Genomic DNA, 17,315 nt, shown 5'->3' on the forward strand with positions numbered 1-17,315 from the left:
GCCACTTACACCAGCCGCATCCCGCTGGGCGAGTCATTGAACTCCTGAAGCTCCAGCTTCCTCACTGGTGAAATGGGGATGACAACAGTTCTCGCCTTAGAGCTTGGTGGTGAAGTTTAAAGGAGGCGGCACGCAGGCATCCTGGTACCTGCAGGTTCTCTGCAAAGGTGGGTTATTACTGTCATCTATAAAATACGCCTCCAAGGCCCCACACGGCACAGCAAATAAGTGGCAGGCATTAAATTCCCGAAAGCTCAGGCCTGGGGGGACAGGGATGAGGGCAACAGAGGGACCATGGAGGAAGGCATCCACAGAGGAAATGCTGAGCAGTGATTATGGTTTCAAAGGTCTGGTCGGAAAGCTGGTTACTAGGAACCGAACCATGACTCTCACTCTTCCTTAGTCTTGGCCAGGCAGGACTGCTTTCTTGTAAAGTGTGGGGTTTGGGGCCATCTGCTTCCCTTGGGCTGGCCTGCCTTCCCATCCTGGGCACCACACCCAGTGAGGAGGGGGTCCACAGGGTGCCCCAGTTTGAGGCTGTGTAATGTCTTCAGTGACCTCACCAGGTGTAAGCGAGACACCTCCCAGTGAAGACAACCACCATCTTCCTTCCCACCAGGAGAGGCAGACCTGAGGCAGGGCCAGAGTGGGGAAATTCAGGCCATGTCCTACAGTTCAAATTCCTTCAGCAGGTCGTTTCCCACCACCTGGCTGGCGCTGGCCTGGACCTAGGGGAAGAACACAAGCAGACCCTTCTCAGAGCTGTAGCTGTTGCCACATGAGGGGTTAGCCAAGGGTTGTGTGTGCAGTAGTCTGCGGAGAGTCAGAGAAAGTCTACGTTGAGTTAATGCTCCTTTACACAAACTGCTCACCGAGCATCTGCTGACACATGACAGTGCGCCTTGGGGAAGATGTAAAAATTAAGAGTTCACTCTTCCAAATTCCCAGAGAACTTGGCTCACACCTAATTTACCTGGCTTTCTGTCTGTTGACTCGCTGCTTTCTCCACTGGATGTTCCGACCTGGCTGCATCTTTCTCTTTTGAATCCCCAATACCCAGCTGAGGGCCCAGCACATGGCAAGCACTTAGCATTTCTTGGATTAAATAAGACTGAGTTCATGTCTTCAGGACTTCCAGTCCTACGCCGTGGTTAGCACGGTCCTCAGAGGCGTGAGTGACAATCACGTCAGCCCTGACAGCAGAGGCCGTGGAAGTTGGGAGAGGGGGAGTAGACGCTCCACAGAGAAGGTGACGTCTGAGAAAGCCCTTGAAAAAGGATTCAAAGTAGAACTGGAGCTTCCATGGGCGGAGAGGAGAATTCTAGGGAAAGGCGAAGGCAGGAAAATGTCACCAGTGTTTGGGAGATGGTAGTTGAGTTCTGTTGGGAAATGATAAGCCTGGTGAGTCACAGCAGGTGGGGCTTGCACAGGTGCTTAGGTGCTGGACTTCACTCAGCAGACAGTGTTTCCTCTCACTTCTTATCATCCTCCTCCTCCTCCTCATCATCATCATCCTCCTCATCATCATCATTGTGCCAACAGTGATCATAGCAACAGACGTAACAGTGGCAATACCTCGTACAGCCTGAGTGCTTACCTTGTACGAGGTGCTGTTTTCAGCATTTTGCATGAGTGAATCCTTCAGTCCTCACAAGCACTCCATGGGGAGAGCCTTCCATTTTACAGGTGAGGAAACCATGGCACAGGAAGGTTAAGGAAGCTTCCTGAAGTGAACAGTTCAAAGTGGCAGAGTGAGGGTCCAGACCCCAGGCACGTGGCTCCAGAGCCCACATCCTGCTTCTCCTGACCTCCCCTCCCAAGTTCATGGTTGTCTCATGCTGCCCCTCTTTGCTCCCAGCCATGGCCATCACCCCACGCTGGGGTCCTAATTCTCCCCCTGGTCTTATCTCCACACTGGGTCCGTTTTCACCACAGCTCACTGCAGGGCTGAAAAGCAATCCGACGGCCACACCCCCATCTCAGAAAGATGTAATGACACTTAGGAGTGTTGTATATGCTCCCCAACTAGTCTACCAGCAACGGTGCCTGCTGCGTCTTGCTTATCTTGTTCCGGAAGCTCTTTGTTATCTTCTGCTCAAACATCCTGTTGAGCATCATCCCCCAGCTGCTGCTCCTGAGGCCCCGCCCCCGTGAGGGTAACCAAGAGCACAGGCTGTGTCCTCCCTGGGTTCCCAGAGCCTGAATCTCCAGGGCCACTTTGGTGCCAGTACACAATGTCTATCCCCACCTTCAGTGTCTCATGCATCCTTCATGAAACAGCTGCTTGAGCTTCTACTGGAAATGCTCACGTGGGGCTCAACAGGCCAGATGGACAGTCGACTACCTCTACCCTCCATCTCTGCCTGAGGGACCAACATACAGAACTCCTACTCACTGCCCCACCCCCATGCAAATTCCTCACCTCAACAGCCAGAAGGGAATGGGTGAAGTCCCACTGCCAGCTTAGCCACAGCAGAGATGACCCTGCCATCACTGAGCCCCCTCAGTTTCGGGCAAGTCTTCAGCACGAATTTTCAAGGTCTATTTCTCCTCTTGTTCCTTCTTTTCAGACTTTACTAGACATAGTAAAAGAAACTTAAATCACATCATATCCTCCCTACCTAGCAATTGTAAGCTTTGGTCAGAGTTCCATTACTGAAATTTTCAAGGATGGAATGCTGTGTTGATTCACTTAAAAATAGCACGGGCAGGTAAGGGGACTAGAGATGAAATAAGGTTGGTTATGAGTTGACCATTGTGAATGGTGAGATGCAGAGGTGGTATACAGAAGCTAATTACTGTGTTCTATTTACTTTTGTATGTATGTAAAATCTTCCAACATAAAGCAAAAGATGTAAAATTTAAGAAAATGTTGGTAGGGCAAGAAGTTCAAACTCACGGCAATAACTCTGATTGGGATTTCTGCTTTTATTGCGTTTCTCCACATAATCTCTGGCAGGCACCCTGCTAGCCAAGGATAAGTAGGACTTGACTGGTTGTGTGTTCCTGGTTCAACAAAACCAGACAGAGTTGAATTGAAGTCTGTGAGTTGATACCTCTCAGCCCATCCGCCTGGGCTGCCCCTCAAGCCCAGTGTTACAGCTCCTTCATCAAAGCCACTGCCCTGGGTCCAGATGCAGGTTGATGGTCAATGTTTCAGCTTCTTCTGGGTCAATGTTTCAGCTTCTTCTGGGTCAATGTTTCAGCTTCTTCTGGGTCAGCGAAATGCTGACATCAACAGTGAGGTCTGTGATACATCTCATAGCAGGTGGCCTCTAAGTGCAGATGCCAAAATTACAGACTGCCGGAGGTGTTGATACAGGATGTTGAGAAAATAGTGTCCACCTTCAGACAGAAGAGACAAAGGGATGTCTAGAGGCTCCGTTTTGAGGGAATTCCAGACCCCCTGGGGAAGCCAAGGCATCTTAATTCTGTCACTTTCTGTGGTCCAGGCCTGGCCCCTTTCGTAAATCTGGCAGGATGGCTCTCAAGAAAGCTACTGCTGGCCTCGGGACAGCCTCAGGATTGGATCAAGATTGTATGACTCTGAGAATGGAGTGGCCCCAGCCAGCTTTCACATAGGGCAACCTGTCTATTTGGAGGCGTCAGTGCCCACCCCCGCAACTAACCCCTTCTGCCATCTCTGAGTGCCCAGGTGGTCAGCAGCACACCACCTCACCTGGCTAGAGCCCGCCTCACTCCTCACCTCTCAGGCGCCATCCTGTGACTCCATGACAAGCCCAGAGGGCACCTTCCCTTTGGTTTCTGAGGGAGTTTCAGGGACATGACCCACTTCTGCATTGACAGCATCTGAAGAGCTAGATCCAGGCTGTTGCCTTCCCTCTCACGGAGGCTCAAAGAGACACAGAGAGGAGACAGCAGCCTGAGTCCCATCCACACACAGGCTGGACCCAGAGGGCACTCCTAGGAGGGGTGCGTGTGCAGCGGCTCTACCAAATTCTTTCTGTCTCCTTAATTAAGTCTACCATCCTGTCACCAGGATCATTGCAACAACCTTCAGCAGGTCTCCTTGGGCCAGTCTTGATACCTCCATTCTGTTCCCACATGGCAGCAGTATTCTATCTAAACTACAGGTCAGATGGGCAGCCGGATGGCTCAGTTGGTTAGAGAGTGAGCTCTGAACAACAGGGTGGCCGGTTCAATTCCCACATGGGATGGTGGGCTGTGAGCCCTGCAACTAAAGATTGAAAACGGCGACTGGACTTGGATCTGAGCTGCGCCCTCCACAACTAGATTGAAGGACGACTTGACTTGGAGCTGATGGGCCCTGGAAAAACACTCTGTTCCCCAACATTCCCCAATTTAAAAAAAATTAAATTTAAAAAATTAAACTACAGGTCAGATTAGGTCACTCCATGCTTGCACACCCTCAGTGCCAACCTGTGGTCTCAAGCACCTCACAGAGTCTTCCAGGCCAGGCACCCTCAGCCTCGCTGCTCCAGCCCCTCACCCTCTTCCCAACACCCTCCTCTCCTCAGGGTACCTTTGCTCTGACTCATCAGAGACCCACTCTTCCCGCTGCCTGGGCACCCTCCCCTTGGTGCCCATCAGCACCAGCTCGCCATCCAACTCTCCATCTGGGTCTCGCTGTCTCCCCATCCCCAAGGCTGGATTAGTGGCTGGCTTAGTGCTATTCCTCAGTGGGTGCTCCAGTGACAACCTGCACAGCACTGTCACACAGTTCTGGAATTGCTAGTGTACTTCCCTGCTGCTAGGAGTGGAATGCTTGTGTCCCCCAAATTCATGTGTTGAAGTTTAGCCTCCCAGTGTGATGGTGTTAGGAGGTGGGGCTTTTGAGAAGTGGTTAGGTCATGAGGGTGGAGCCCTTAACACAGATTACAGAGGCTTAAGGAGTCTGTGGAGATGAAGCCACAGAATGGGGTGTCTCTGACTTAGAAGGTGTGACTCAGAGTGGAGTCAGCTGTTCCGACAGGCTTTAGCAGGCAGGTGGGATGGGACACCTGGGAGGCTAGGGGCAAAGACTGGAACTCTCTTCCTGGCCTCATCTGAGGCTTGTTGATGTACTGGGGAGGGGGACAAATGGGGATGTTGGCTGATAACCCTGTGTCTTGGGGCCAGAGACAAGGTGCTAGAGAGGTTATGAGGATGACGATGAGTGACCTGATGGGGATTCAGACCATCCTCCAGGAAACAAATGGAACTCAAGTTCAGCAGACATATAGCGGCACAGAAAGGAAAGGGTGAATGACCAAGAGGATTTTGAGGGGCCCTACCCCTAGCATGACCCAGTGCTTAGTCATCCCTAAAAAGTTCTCCTCAAGGCTGATGGGCTTTCTGTGAGATTCATGGGTTACCAGCTTTGGTATCCAAGAGGAGCCCCAATACTTTCTCACGTTGGTTGGGAGACCCTGTTGCTGACATCACTATTTGTTAAGGCAGGGCCAGATGCCAGCTGTTTGGTGGTGACTGATCCCTCAGGCAGCCAGCCTCCTATCCCCAGCCCCATGCTCACCAACACGCCATGGGGACACACCACCAGGTCCCTGGACTTCTCGGTGGCCTGCACCCACGGGGCCTCCAGGCCCCTCAGATGCCTTCTCCCCATGCCTGCTTCTTGCTTCTCAGTCCCTCCGAGAAGAGAAGAGCTGGGAAAATGACACGAGGAAGATGTGTTCTTCTTTGGGATGATTGTGTTCCCTTTATCTCTTACGATTTGAAGGTGAGAAGGCACGGACAATCTTTAGCCCAAGAAAAGAGGCAAAACCGGACGCCTCTGGTCCTGAGAATCCAAGTGATGGAAGAACTGACTTCCGATGGATGGTCTTTCCTGTCACATCTCCAGAAAAGCCACCAGAAACACAAACACACATGTTCAAATTCAATCCAGACAAAACTGTCAAGGACCTTAACACAAACGATGGGAATGTGCCCACCAATTTCTCATCTAGCTTCAGGGCACCATTTCACTTTGACTCACTTTGACGGTCGTTCAACTGGCTCTGGTTTCTGGCCCACGGCCAGTTATTTTAAAGACCGAGTTTCCATAACTGAGATAGGCCCTGTCTCTAGGTCTCCAACTACTCCCACCAACTACCTTTTCCCCTTTCTCTCATATCCCTGCTTCCTCCTTTTAAGGCTCATATTTCATTTTAAACCACATTTCTCTTCTCTCCTTCATTATGTTGACTACTTGTCACCATGGCAACCCTCCCCACCCCATCAGCCTCGTCTTGGAATGGGCCCCCAGGCAGGGGCCATACTTGTCCTGTCTATTAGTCAAAGTGTGGTAAGCTCACCACAATTGTCACCAGACTGTCATGGATGAATGAGTGCCCCTTCAGTTTGTTTGTTTGTAGCTAGGACAACTCTGTGACTAGTGAGCTTAGGGTAGGGCAGGAGAGTCTTTCCCTGGGGGCAGGAAGTAGGTAACTTGTCTTTGGCCTTAGCTCCTCCAATGATAAAATGGGGCTGCTTTAGGTTCCCGCACAGCACAAAACCTGTAGTGCAAGATCATTAACCATATATATCTGTTAAAAAATACAAATAAAACTATACCTATAACAAAAACTACTTTGAAGATTTTTTTTTTACAGTCATGATTTGGTGTGTAATTTTGCTCAAAAATAAAGCCATAAATCCACAAAAGACAGGCATGATTGAGAGTCATCTCACAAACCTTGCTACCATGTTTCCCCAAAAATAAGACCTAGCCGGACAATTAGCTCTAATGCATCTTTTGGAGCAAAAATTAATATAAGACCCGGTCTTATTTTACTATAAGACCGGGCCTAATATAATATAATATAATATAATATAATATAATATAATATAATATAATATAATATAATATAATATAATGCAATATAATATAATACTGCGTCTTATATTAATTTTTGCTCCAAAAGACACATTAGAGCTGATTGTCCACTTGTAGGAAACAAACATGCTGCATTTGACTCCCACAGGTATTATCAAAATATTTGTGAGCCAAAAATTATTCAGAAGGTGTAGATTTAAATACATTTTGTTTTGGGAGTTTTCTTTTTCCTTTTTTTTTTTTCTCAATTTCAAGATACTTTATTTTTTAATTATTTTTTAAAGATTTTTATTAAAATATAGCTAACATAAAATCTTATATTAATTTCAGGTGTACATCATAGTTATTCAACAGTACCCACCTGGCACTATACAGAGTTATTACCACATTATTGATTATATTCCCTATGCTGAAGTAGTGATCACCATAAGTCCAGCAACCATCTGACACTGTACCATGCTGTCACTATATTATTGATCTTTTCCCTCCTTTTAACATTTTTCAATTAAAATTGACATTCAGTATTATTTTATATTAGTTTCAAGTGTACAGCATAGTGGTTAAACATTTATACAATTTAGGAAGTGATCCCCCCCGACTAGTACAACTGGCACTATACATAGTTATTACCATATTATTGATTATATTCCCTGCACTTTACATCCCCATGACTATTTTGTAACTACCAATTTGTACTTCTTAATCCCTTCTCCTTTTCTCCCACCCCAAACCCCTCCCATCTGACAACCATCAAAATGGTCTCTATATCTATGAATTTGTTTCTGTTTCATTGTTTGTTTATTTTGTTTTTTAAATTCCACTTATAAGTGAAATCATATGACATTTGTCTTTCACAGTCTGACTTATTACTCTCAGCACAGTACCCTCTAGGTCTATCCATGTTGTTGCAGATGGCAAGATTTCCTTCTTTTTTTAATTTTTTTTTTTATGGCTGAGTAATTCCATTGTATATATGTACCACCTCTTCTTTAGCCATTCATCCATTCAGGGACACCCAAGCTGCCTTCATATCTTGGCCACTGTAAACAATGCTGCAATGAACATATGGATGAGTACTTCCCTTTGAAGTCACATTTTGGGTTTGTTCAGATAAATACCCAGAAGTGGGATTACTGGGTCCTTCTTTGTCTCTTGTTATAGTCTTTGTTTTAAAGTCTATTTTATCTGGTATAAGTATTGCTACCCTGCCTTTGTTTATTTGTTTCCATTTTCATTAAATATCTTTTCCATCCCTTTACTTTCAGTCTGTGTGAGTCTTTTGATCTGAAGTGCATCTCTTATAGGCAGCATATGTAAGGGTCTTGTTTTCTTATCCATTCAGTCTCCCTATCTTTTTTTTTAAATTAATTAATTTTTTATTAGCTTCAAATGTACAAAGCAATGTAATAGACATTTACACCCCTCATAAAGTGATAACCCCCCCAAGCTACTACCCCTCTGACATCTTATACAGCTGTTACAATAACATCGACTATCTTCCCTATGTTGTTCTCCACATCCCGTGACTATATGTACCTATATATTTAGTTATAGTTGACATTCAATATTATTCCACTTTAGCTCTTTAGGTGTGTTGTGCATTGGTCAGACATCTACACAGCCTATGACGTGATCCCCCTGATAAGTCCAGTGCCCATCTGGCACCTTACATGATCTTTACAGCATTGCTGATTATATTCCCCACACTGTATTAACTACCAATTTATATTTCTTAATGTCTTCACCTTTTTCCCCCTGCCCCTAACCCCATTCCCATCTATCACCCTGATAGACCTAGTACCCATCTGGCACCTTACCTAGTTAGTACAATATTATTGACTATATTCCTTATGCTATAACCTACACCCCCATGACTACTGTGTAACACCCAATTTGTTCTTCTTAATCCTTCCCCCTTTCACGGGTCCTTAAACTCCCCCCCCCCCCCATCTTAAAGAAGTCCCTCTAAGAGTCCTTATAATACTGGTTTGGTGGCGATGAACTCCTTCAACTTTTTCTTGTCTGAGAAGATCTTTACCTGTCCTTCGATTCTAAATGATAGCCTTGCTGGGTGCAGTAATCTAGGTTGTAGGTCCTTGCTTTTCATCACTTTGAATATTTCCTGCCAATCCCTTCTGGCCTGCAAAGTTTCTGTTGAGAAATCAGCTGACAGTCTTATGGGGGCTCCCTCGTAGGTAACTAACTACTTTTCTCTTGCTGCTTTTAAGATTCTCTCTTTGTCTTTAACTTTGGCATTTTAATTATGATGCAGCTCGGCGTTTGTGTCTTTGGGTTCATTTTGTTTGGCACTCTTTGCACTTCCTGAGCTTATACATCTATTTCCTTCATCTATATAGGTTAGGAAAGTTTTCTGTCATTATTTCTTTGAATAGGTTTTCAATTCCTTGCTGTCTCTTCTCCATCTGGTATCCCTATAATCCAAATTGTTGGTATGCTTGTTGTTTTCCCAGAGGCCCCTTAAGCTCTCCTCATTTTTTTTATTTCTTTTTTCTTTTTGCTTTTCTGATTGGGTGTTTTCTGCTACCTTATCTTCTACATCACTGGTTCGATCTTCTGCTTTATCTAAACTACTGTTGATTCCCTGTAATGCATTCTTCATTTCTGTTATTGTAGTCTTTATTTCTAACTTGTTCTTTTTTATGTTTTCTATCTCTGTTTTTATGTTTTCTATCTCTTTGTTAAAGTTCTCCCTGAGATCACTGAGCATCCTTATAACCAGTGTTTGGAACTCTGCATCTGGTAGGTTGTTTGTCTCCATTTTGCTTACTTCTTTTTCTGGAGCTTTGTTCTGTTCTTTCATTTGGGACCTGTTTCTTTGTCTCCCCATTTTGGCTGCCTCTCTATATTTGTTTCTGTGTATTAGGTAGGGCTGCTATATCTCCCGGTCTTACTAGAGTGGCCTTATGTAGTAGGTGAGCTGTGGGGCTCAGTCTTCTTGGTCACGAGCCACACACTCCAGGTGTGTCCCTTGTGGGGATTGTGTGTGCCCTCCTCTTATAATTGAGCCTTAGTTGCTATTTGCACATCAATAGGAGGGATTGACCCCTGGCCTGATAGGTTGTGAGGACTGGCTGTAACTACAGTGGAGGAGTTTTTGTGCAGGGGCTGACCCTACAGAGCAGGATCTGCCTCAGCAGGGCTCTGGTGTCTGCCCAATCTTCTCCTTGTGTATGTCATTCTTGGAGGCAGTTGGGTGATGCTCTAGCTCATTTTGAAGCTGGTTACTGGGGGCACCAGCCCCAGGACCACCTTGGAGATAATCTGCAGCAGGTCAGGTTCAGCCACAGCCTGTGCTCCATTTGGGACCATCTGGCAGGTGCCACAAAGAAATCTGCAGATGGCTGCTGCCCATGCCATGCTTCAAAGTGCCTAGCTGTGAACTAGAAGAGTACAACTCTTTGAAGAAGATTCGAGAAGCTGTTTGCCAGATCTTAGCCTAAAGCATGGCCTGGGCGGATGGCGACCTGCACCAGAGATCTCCACATGGGAGACAAGCTGCCCGGAGTAATGGATCTGCAATGTGATTGCTGCCCCCGCTCGCCAACCATGCATCTGGGGGAGGCGGCGAGAGGGGAGAGACCGAGGGCATCACTGAGAAGTGAGTGGTGGGTCTGCTGCTGCTGTGCTGTCTCTGGCCGGGGTCAGGATGCCTCAACAGCCATCCACGCCGGAGACGGCAATGCCTCACTTTTCACTCCCCTGTCCACCCGAGTCCAACCAAAGATGCCACCCAAAGGTCCTCGAAAGTGGGAGCCAATCGAGTCTGCTTCTGTAGCACCAAGGAAGGAACCCAAACAAAGCAAAGGTACCTGGCTGGTCCTGGGGAAAGCGAGGCTGGGCCAGGTTCTCTTTTTAAGTAGTAATTCTAAAATGCTGACAGCCTTTGCTGTAGTCATTTCACTTCTAAAAAACTATTCTTAGGAAATTATCAGAAATAAGGGTAAAGTGCTGTATAATGATATTCTTCCCAGTGTTGCTCATACTAATCAATGTTAAAATAATCAAAATTTTCATCACTGGGATAATGTTAAATAAATTATGATGTATACAACCAATAAAAAAATATCATCAGGAACCATTTTTAATGAATGCTCACACTAAATTTTTTTTTTTAAGTAAGATGCCAAACCACCTATATGGCAGTTATGTTGTCATATGTATTCAAAGTAAAAAGACTAGTAGGAATATACCGACACATCCCTGGGTGCTAATTATTGCTGTCGTGCTTTTCTTCTTTTCCAAATTTTCCACAGTAAGCATGTCTTGGTGTCCTAGCTTGGGTGTGTACCAGAAAGCAGACAGAGCCTAAGGCCAAGGGCAAGTGGTTTATTTTGGGAGGTGATTCTAGTGTGGGGATAGGCAGTAGAGTAAGGCAGGAAGAGACGCGGTGTGATGGTGTGTGATTGAGCTGGTCGTTGCTGCCGGCCACTGGGACTTCAGCCCCCTGCAAGGATGCTGGCTGATCAAAACTGTGCACGGCCTGTGGCCATTGGGAGTGCTGGAGAGTTAGTGGGAGGAGGGCATGTAAGATGTACCCAAGATGTCTGATACAATTACATTTATAATCAGAAAAAAAAAGTAATTAGAAAGAAAAGACAGGGAGGGAGGGGAAAGGGGTGAGAAAGAAAGAAAATGAAGGGGTGAGAGGAAGAGAGAATGCAAGGACAGAGGGAGAGGGGGAAGAAGTTAGGAATGGAAAGGTGTCTGCCTTCACTTTTAATGCATTTCTCTCCTCACTCTTTACCTTTTCTTTGGTTGCGTCTATATCAGCACCTGCCAACTGCCAGCCCAGACCTCTGGTGGCAGAGAAGGCACACTGCTCTGGAAGTTTCCAGCCCCCAGCACTCACTCAGATACCTCAGCCTCTTCTTGCACCCTACCCTCCTCCTTGTCTGGGGTAAGTCACTCAGTGCTCCTATGGGTGGACCTGAAAGGCAAGATGAGGCGAACAATTTCAGCTGTGTAGCACTTCATGCTTTACAAAGCTTTCACCTAAATCATTTCATTTTATTCTGCAATTAAGTGGGAGGTAAACAACGGCAGTGGGAGTGCTGGGACTCTAGCCTCAGCACTCAGGCCTTGTTTTTCAGCCAGGAAATGAAAGCCTGAGAGGTTAAGTGGTTTGTTCAAGGTCACGCAGCTTAGAAAGTACCTCGAGCCAGAGCCAGAGCCAGAGCCAGAGCCTGGCCTTAAATCCACGGCTTGTGGCCCAAGAGCAATTGTGTCTTCCTCTACATAGCTCCGTTGTGTGGGTGCGTGCTTTATATAGCCTAATCACCAGCACTGATGGTGCCCCAATTCTCATAAATTCTACACCCATTGGCAACAAACTGATAGTGATAATGGCTAACATGTATCGAGGCTTTTTATATACCAGGTCTCTTTCTAAGCGTTTTGTATTCATTATCTCATTTAATCCATATAACAATCCCATTGGCAGGTGAGGAAACTGAGGCACGTGAAGGTAAATAACCCTCCCTTGCACACAAACGTGGGTGGACCTCAGATTCAAGTCTGAAAGTTTGAGTCCAGATACTGTAATGGTTACCATGGTGTCCCTTTAAAATGGGCCTGTTTAAGGTGACATAAGATGGAATCTTCAAAGAGAGACCTCAGCCGACCTGAACCAGCTCTTCAATGTACCTAAGCACTGATTTGTCCCTTTCTCCTGTCTTTAGAACATCCTACCCTAATACAAGCCCTGACTTCTAATCCAGCCTCACTTGGGGTCTCACCTGCAGAGGTGTGGTTTTGAGCTGGGCCTGTCATGTTTCTGTGGTCACACAGTGGTCACTCAGTCAGCGTTGGGTGGCTGTTGATTGGTTGGTAGGTTGAATGAATTAATGAATTCTGTGCTCTCAAAAACCCACCTTCCCCCAAATCCCTTCTCTACCAGTCTCAAGTTCTGCCATTTCCAATGTTAAAGATCCCTAGTCCAAAAGCTTGATGAAAACATAAATATTTTCACTGGATCACATAATTATTTTTCCAGGAAAGTGGGAGCCAATGAACAAGCCGATGAATTCCCCAGGACTCATTTCTCTAGTTGTTCTCTTTCATCCCACAGCACCTGTGCAAAGGACAGAGGCACAGTGGGTGCATTTCAATGGAAGGGAAGGAAGAAGTAAGAGATGGTCTGGAGCAGAACTGCCCACACCAGTTCCCAAAAAACTGTTGTGCATTCAGCTGCTTCTCAAATGAGCTTCTTTGTTCATCTTTACACGATGGAAATCTGTTGTAAATGTTCATCCAATCCTTTAATATGTTACCATGATCTCCCCAAAAGGAGGATTTTGTAGGTAAAATTTCTCAAAAACACTTCACCCTAGAACTGCAACCCAGCAAAATGCTCACTTGAAAAGCCCATCCTGACCTGCAGAGGTTCAAGCCTGGTGGCGGCCAGGACCACCTGGCATGCTCTTACAAACAGATTTCCAGGCTCCCATCTAAACCTTTGGGAGCAGTCCTTAGGTTGGGACCAGAAAAAGGTGTTTCTTAAATGCCCACCAGATGGTCTGAAGATGAGCCCATTTGGGCCTGGGACACTGTGTGAAGGCCTGGGTGGAAGGAGCCATGGGGTGAGGAGTGGGGGCATGGGAAGCGGTGGCTGAGGAGCATCCTCAGAGCTTCGGGGCCAAGCTTCGTGCAGCTGACAATTTCCCCTGCCCTCTCAGGAGCAGAGGGGGTCCTGTACTTTTAGAAGGAGCGGCCTCTGCCACTAAAGACTGGGGTGCAGGAAGAGTGAGGGCAGGTTGTCTTCATAGCTGAGCGAAGGTACGGTGTGTGTCCACTGGCTGCCAATCCAGCCAGGCCAGCCTTGGAAGAGAGGGTGGGCTGAGAGCCGCGCACGCTCGTCCATCACGCACAATGGGTGGGGAGCTGGGGCTGTACAGGCGCAGCCCAGTGTGAGAGACAACTTCAGGGCCTCAGGCTGGGTCTCAGAACCGGGGCACCCACAGGCCTGTGGGGCTGCGTGGGGATGAAGCCGAAATGCCCAGGGCTTTGCGTGCTGATGGGTCACCCTCGACTTTTGTCAGCCTGCCTCACTGCCTCACCACCCACCCCTGCCTTACTTTCTCAGGTGCCCAGTGCCTGGCGCCAAGACTGGCCCACGATAAGTATAAGTACTTGTTACACTGAATTGAATTCTCCTTTTCAAATGGCCTTAAGTTCCTCCATCTCTTGTTAGAAGTTCCAGCAGTTGGGCATTTCGCTGAAAGAAGGACATGGTCCAGCCAGCACCCTGCACACACAAAGTGCTCGGTGCTAGCTGGACTTCTGGACTTGAAATGAGTGTCTACAGAAACCCCTCCCCTTTAGTCTGGGGTTGGTCTATCTCATCCCACACAACGAGGGTTGTGGGGAGCGAGGAGGGCAGCACAGGGTTAAGAAAAGACAGTAGCCATGAATAGAGCGTAAGTGGGGCCAAGGGGCAGCAGCCTCAAGGACTGGACCCCAAATTGGGCCTATGCAAAGTTTTTATTACTCAGGTGGGAAAGTAAAGGAGATAAAGCTTATCAATCTCAAGATCTGTGAATCCTATACATTATAATAGGAAACTGACTCAAGCCAATCACCCTTGCCTGCAGGCAGCAGAACCGTAAGTGTCAGGATGTATGTAAGTCTCAGGATGTATGTACTTCCGCAAGGGACAAAAACCTATATGCATATGAATAGATGGAGAGCACACCATTGAATCTCTTCCCCTGCAGGTTGTGGGAAGGAATGCAACCACAGAGACAGAGGCTCTCCTTAGCCGGGGGAAGTTGGGGTGCTGTGCCCACCTCTATGAACCCCGTGGGTTCTCCTGTTGGTCCCCATTCGACTGTGCCTGGCTTGAGTTGTTCTCCCCCACCCCACCCCCCCGTGAGGAATCTTATCCGTCATTGGCTGACCAGCCATCTTTCTGGGGCCAAACAGGGAGACATAAGGTGCATGCACAAAGGTGAAGCAAAGTCCCTGAAAGGATCCGTCTCACAGACTCTCCTTTCTTTAGGGGCAGATACGAGGGGACAGACGGGTAGGCTGCTGCCTGGCAACATTGGTCCAGGTTCCGTGTGTCTAGGTGAACTCAACTGCCATTGTTACTAGGGACAAACTACCATGCCCTCCTCTCTTCCCTCTTCTGCAATCCCTGCTCTCACTGTGAACAGGTGAGAAGACTTTGGATTGTTCTTGCCTCCATGTGACCTGGGGAGGGGCAGGGAAGCATCTCAGTTCTACCAGCTGTGTAATCTTGGGCAAACTGCAGGGACGGCAGGTGCAAGGGTCGTGCGTGGAGCCATCACTCTGTAGATAGAGTTCTATTCACTAATAAGGATGTGGTTCACACATCGTTGCAGTTTTGCAGGTGCATTTACATGAACGTGTGTTCTGTGACTGTTTGTTAATGTGGGTGGTGTGTTTGCCGGGGAGGAATATGCACCCTCCAGGCTTGGACACTCAAACCAGTTGCTGCCCAGCCAGGTCCATCTTTGTTGGTGGAGACCCTGTGCTCCCGGGACCACAGGGGAATGTAGGTCCCTGGCAGCTGTTGCTCTCAGGTGGAGGGGCTGGCGGGAAGAATTCTTGCAGCAGGATTAATTCAACAGGTGTCTACGGAGCAGCTAACATGCACTGGATTTAGAATCTTCTTTAGGTGAATGGGGACAAGGTCAGGGCCCCAAAGTTATTGATACTTTTTTACAGACTCAATACAAGTTTATTGCTGTCGGTCCACACAGTGCATTAGGCGCTTACGGTGTCTGGGATTGTCAAAGCAGGGGGAGGGAAACATCACCGTGACCATGAGCAGGCTGTGTGCCCACGAGCTGTGTAGGCTCTGGGAGTGCAGGAGCGAGAGCTGCTCCCACCCGCACACCTGTGGAGGTGGGCACACCTGGTCACATCTGGTTCCACACCTGGGGCCCGGGGGTAGCTTTAGAAAATCCTGCAGCTGGATAAATGCAGCCTGAACAGTAGGTTCCAGGTGGAGAGGAGAGCGGGGGACAGGCGAATAACCACAAATCCGAAAGCAAGTCTATCTATGTCTCTTTTCTCTCCTCTGGGCCATGGACTTGGTGAGGGGAGGCTGCAAGCAGGGCTCTTTCAGAAACACTGTGCTTATGCAATGGGGAAGGGCCCCACACTGGGGTTCCTGGTCCAGGTCAGGGCGCCCTCTCCCCATCCCCGGAGGAGCTGCCCTTATCGTTCCCCTGAGATTAGGAGAGGCTCCTCAGAGGACAGCCAGCTCAGCAGGATCTGTGCCAGCTCCTTGCCCCGGAAGAAGAGGAAGGCAGGACAGCAGTGGCCTTTCTGTGGGCAACAACCTAGGTTTCTGATGGCCACACTTCACAGTGGGTCGCCTTCCTGACCGGCTGGACTTCCTGGTGCAGGAGTCCCACTCACTGACGAGCTAGAGGGCTGGTGGGTCTTGTGCGTGGCAAGAGGCTCTCAGAGTCCAGGCTTGAGGGAAACATGTCAGCCCTCTCGCTTTTCTCTCATTGTCACCTTTACATGTTTGCACAGCCTCTGAACAAATAACCAAACTCTCCAGGTTAGCCTGTTCCTCGGACGGACCAGGACCCTGGACCTACAAGCTCTTCGCAGCCCTGACACTAGAAACGTTGCTCTGGGCCTCCTTGCGGGTTGGTTCCCGTGGGCCTGAGCACATTCCCCGCTTGCTTGCATCCATCTCTTCTCCAGCAAGCACTCGAACACATCCTGGTCTGTGCATCAGCAGAGCAACTCACCAGGCTTTTCAGCCCACAAAGTCTGGACCTGATTAGTTGTGCCGTGCCTACCTGCATTACAGCGTGAGGAATCTAAAGTTCACATAGATTAAATAATGGCCAAGGCCAAGCAAGGACAGCACACTGAGTCATTCAGCCACCTTACAAACGCTGGTTAAACAAGGACGGAGCCCGAGGCCAGGTCCCTGACAGAAATAAGACGTGAGGGGACAGAAATCACCCCATACGTGACTAGTTTAGCCAAAAAATAAACAGACTCGGAGCATTACCCTGGCCCTCTTTCTCATTGTGACTATGCACTCCATCTCAGATATTTTTACTGTGTGACTGGTACTTTATGAGGACCGTGTGACAATTTAGCAAGCGGGAGGGAGAGGACTTGTAGGCCAGGGGATGTGTAGGTATTCAAGTCAGTATAGTCGAGTCCTCCTGGTCGGGAAAACGGGGAAATTAATGAGTGTTCAACCAAGAGCTTGTGTGTGCTAAGCTTTTTGTGCATGACTCTAGAAAATGTTCACAGTGGCCCCAGGAGGTGGTTTTGTTGAAGGCCCAGGAACTCTGGGTGAGCAGCTGCGGTTCAGATGTCCAGGGGCCTGTTAAAATTGCTCCCAACAGCAAACCCGGCCTCCCACATGCCTCAGAGGCCCCCCCTCACTGTGGTAAGATGCTGACTCTGTGTCTGTCACGTCTAGAGCAATTATCCGCCTCCAGGCACCCCAGCCTGTGCCATTCAACCTGGATGCGTCCTCCCTCCCAGCTCTGAG

The sequence above is a fragment of the Rhinolophus sinicus genome, chromosome 1 (assembly GCF_057876585.1).
Source record: "Rhinolophus sinicus isolate RSI-liver-muscle chromosome 1, RSI-T2T, whole genome shotgun sequence".
Classification (NCBI taxonomy): Eukaryota; Metazoa; Chordata; class Mammalia; order Chiroptera; family Rhinolophidae; genus Rhinolophus; species Rhinolophus sinicus.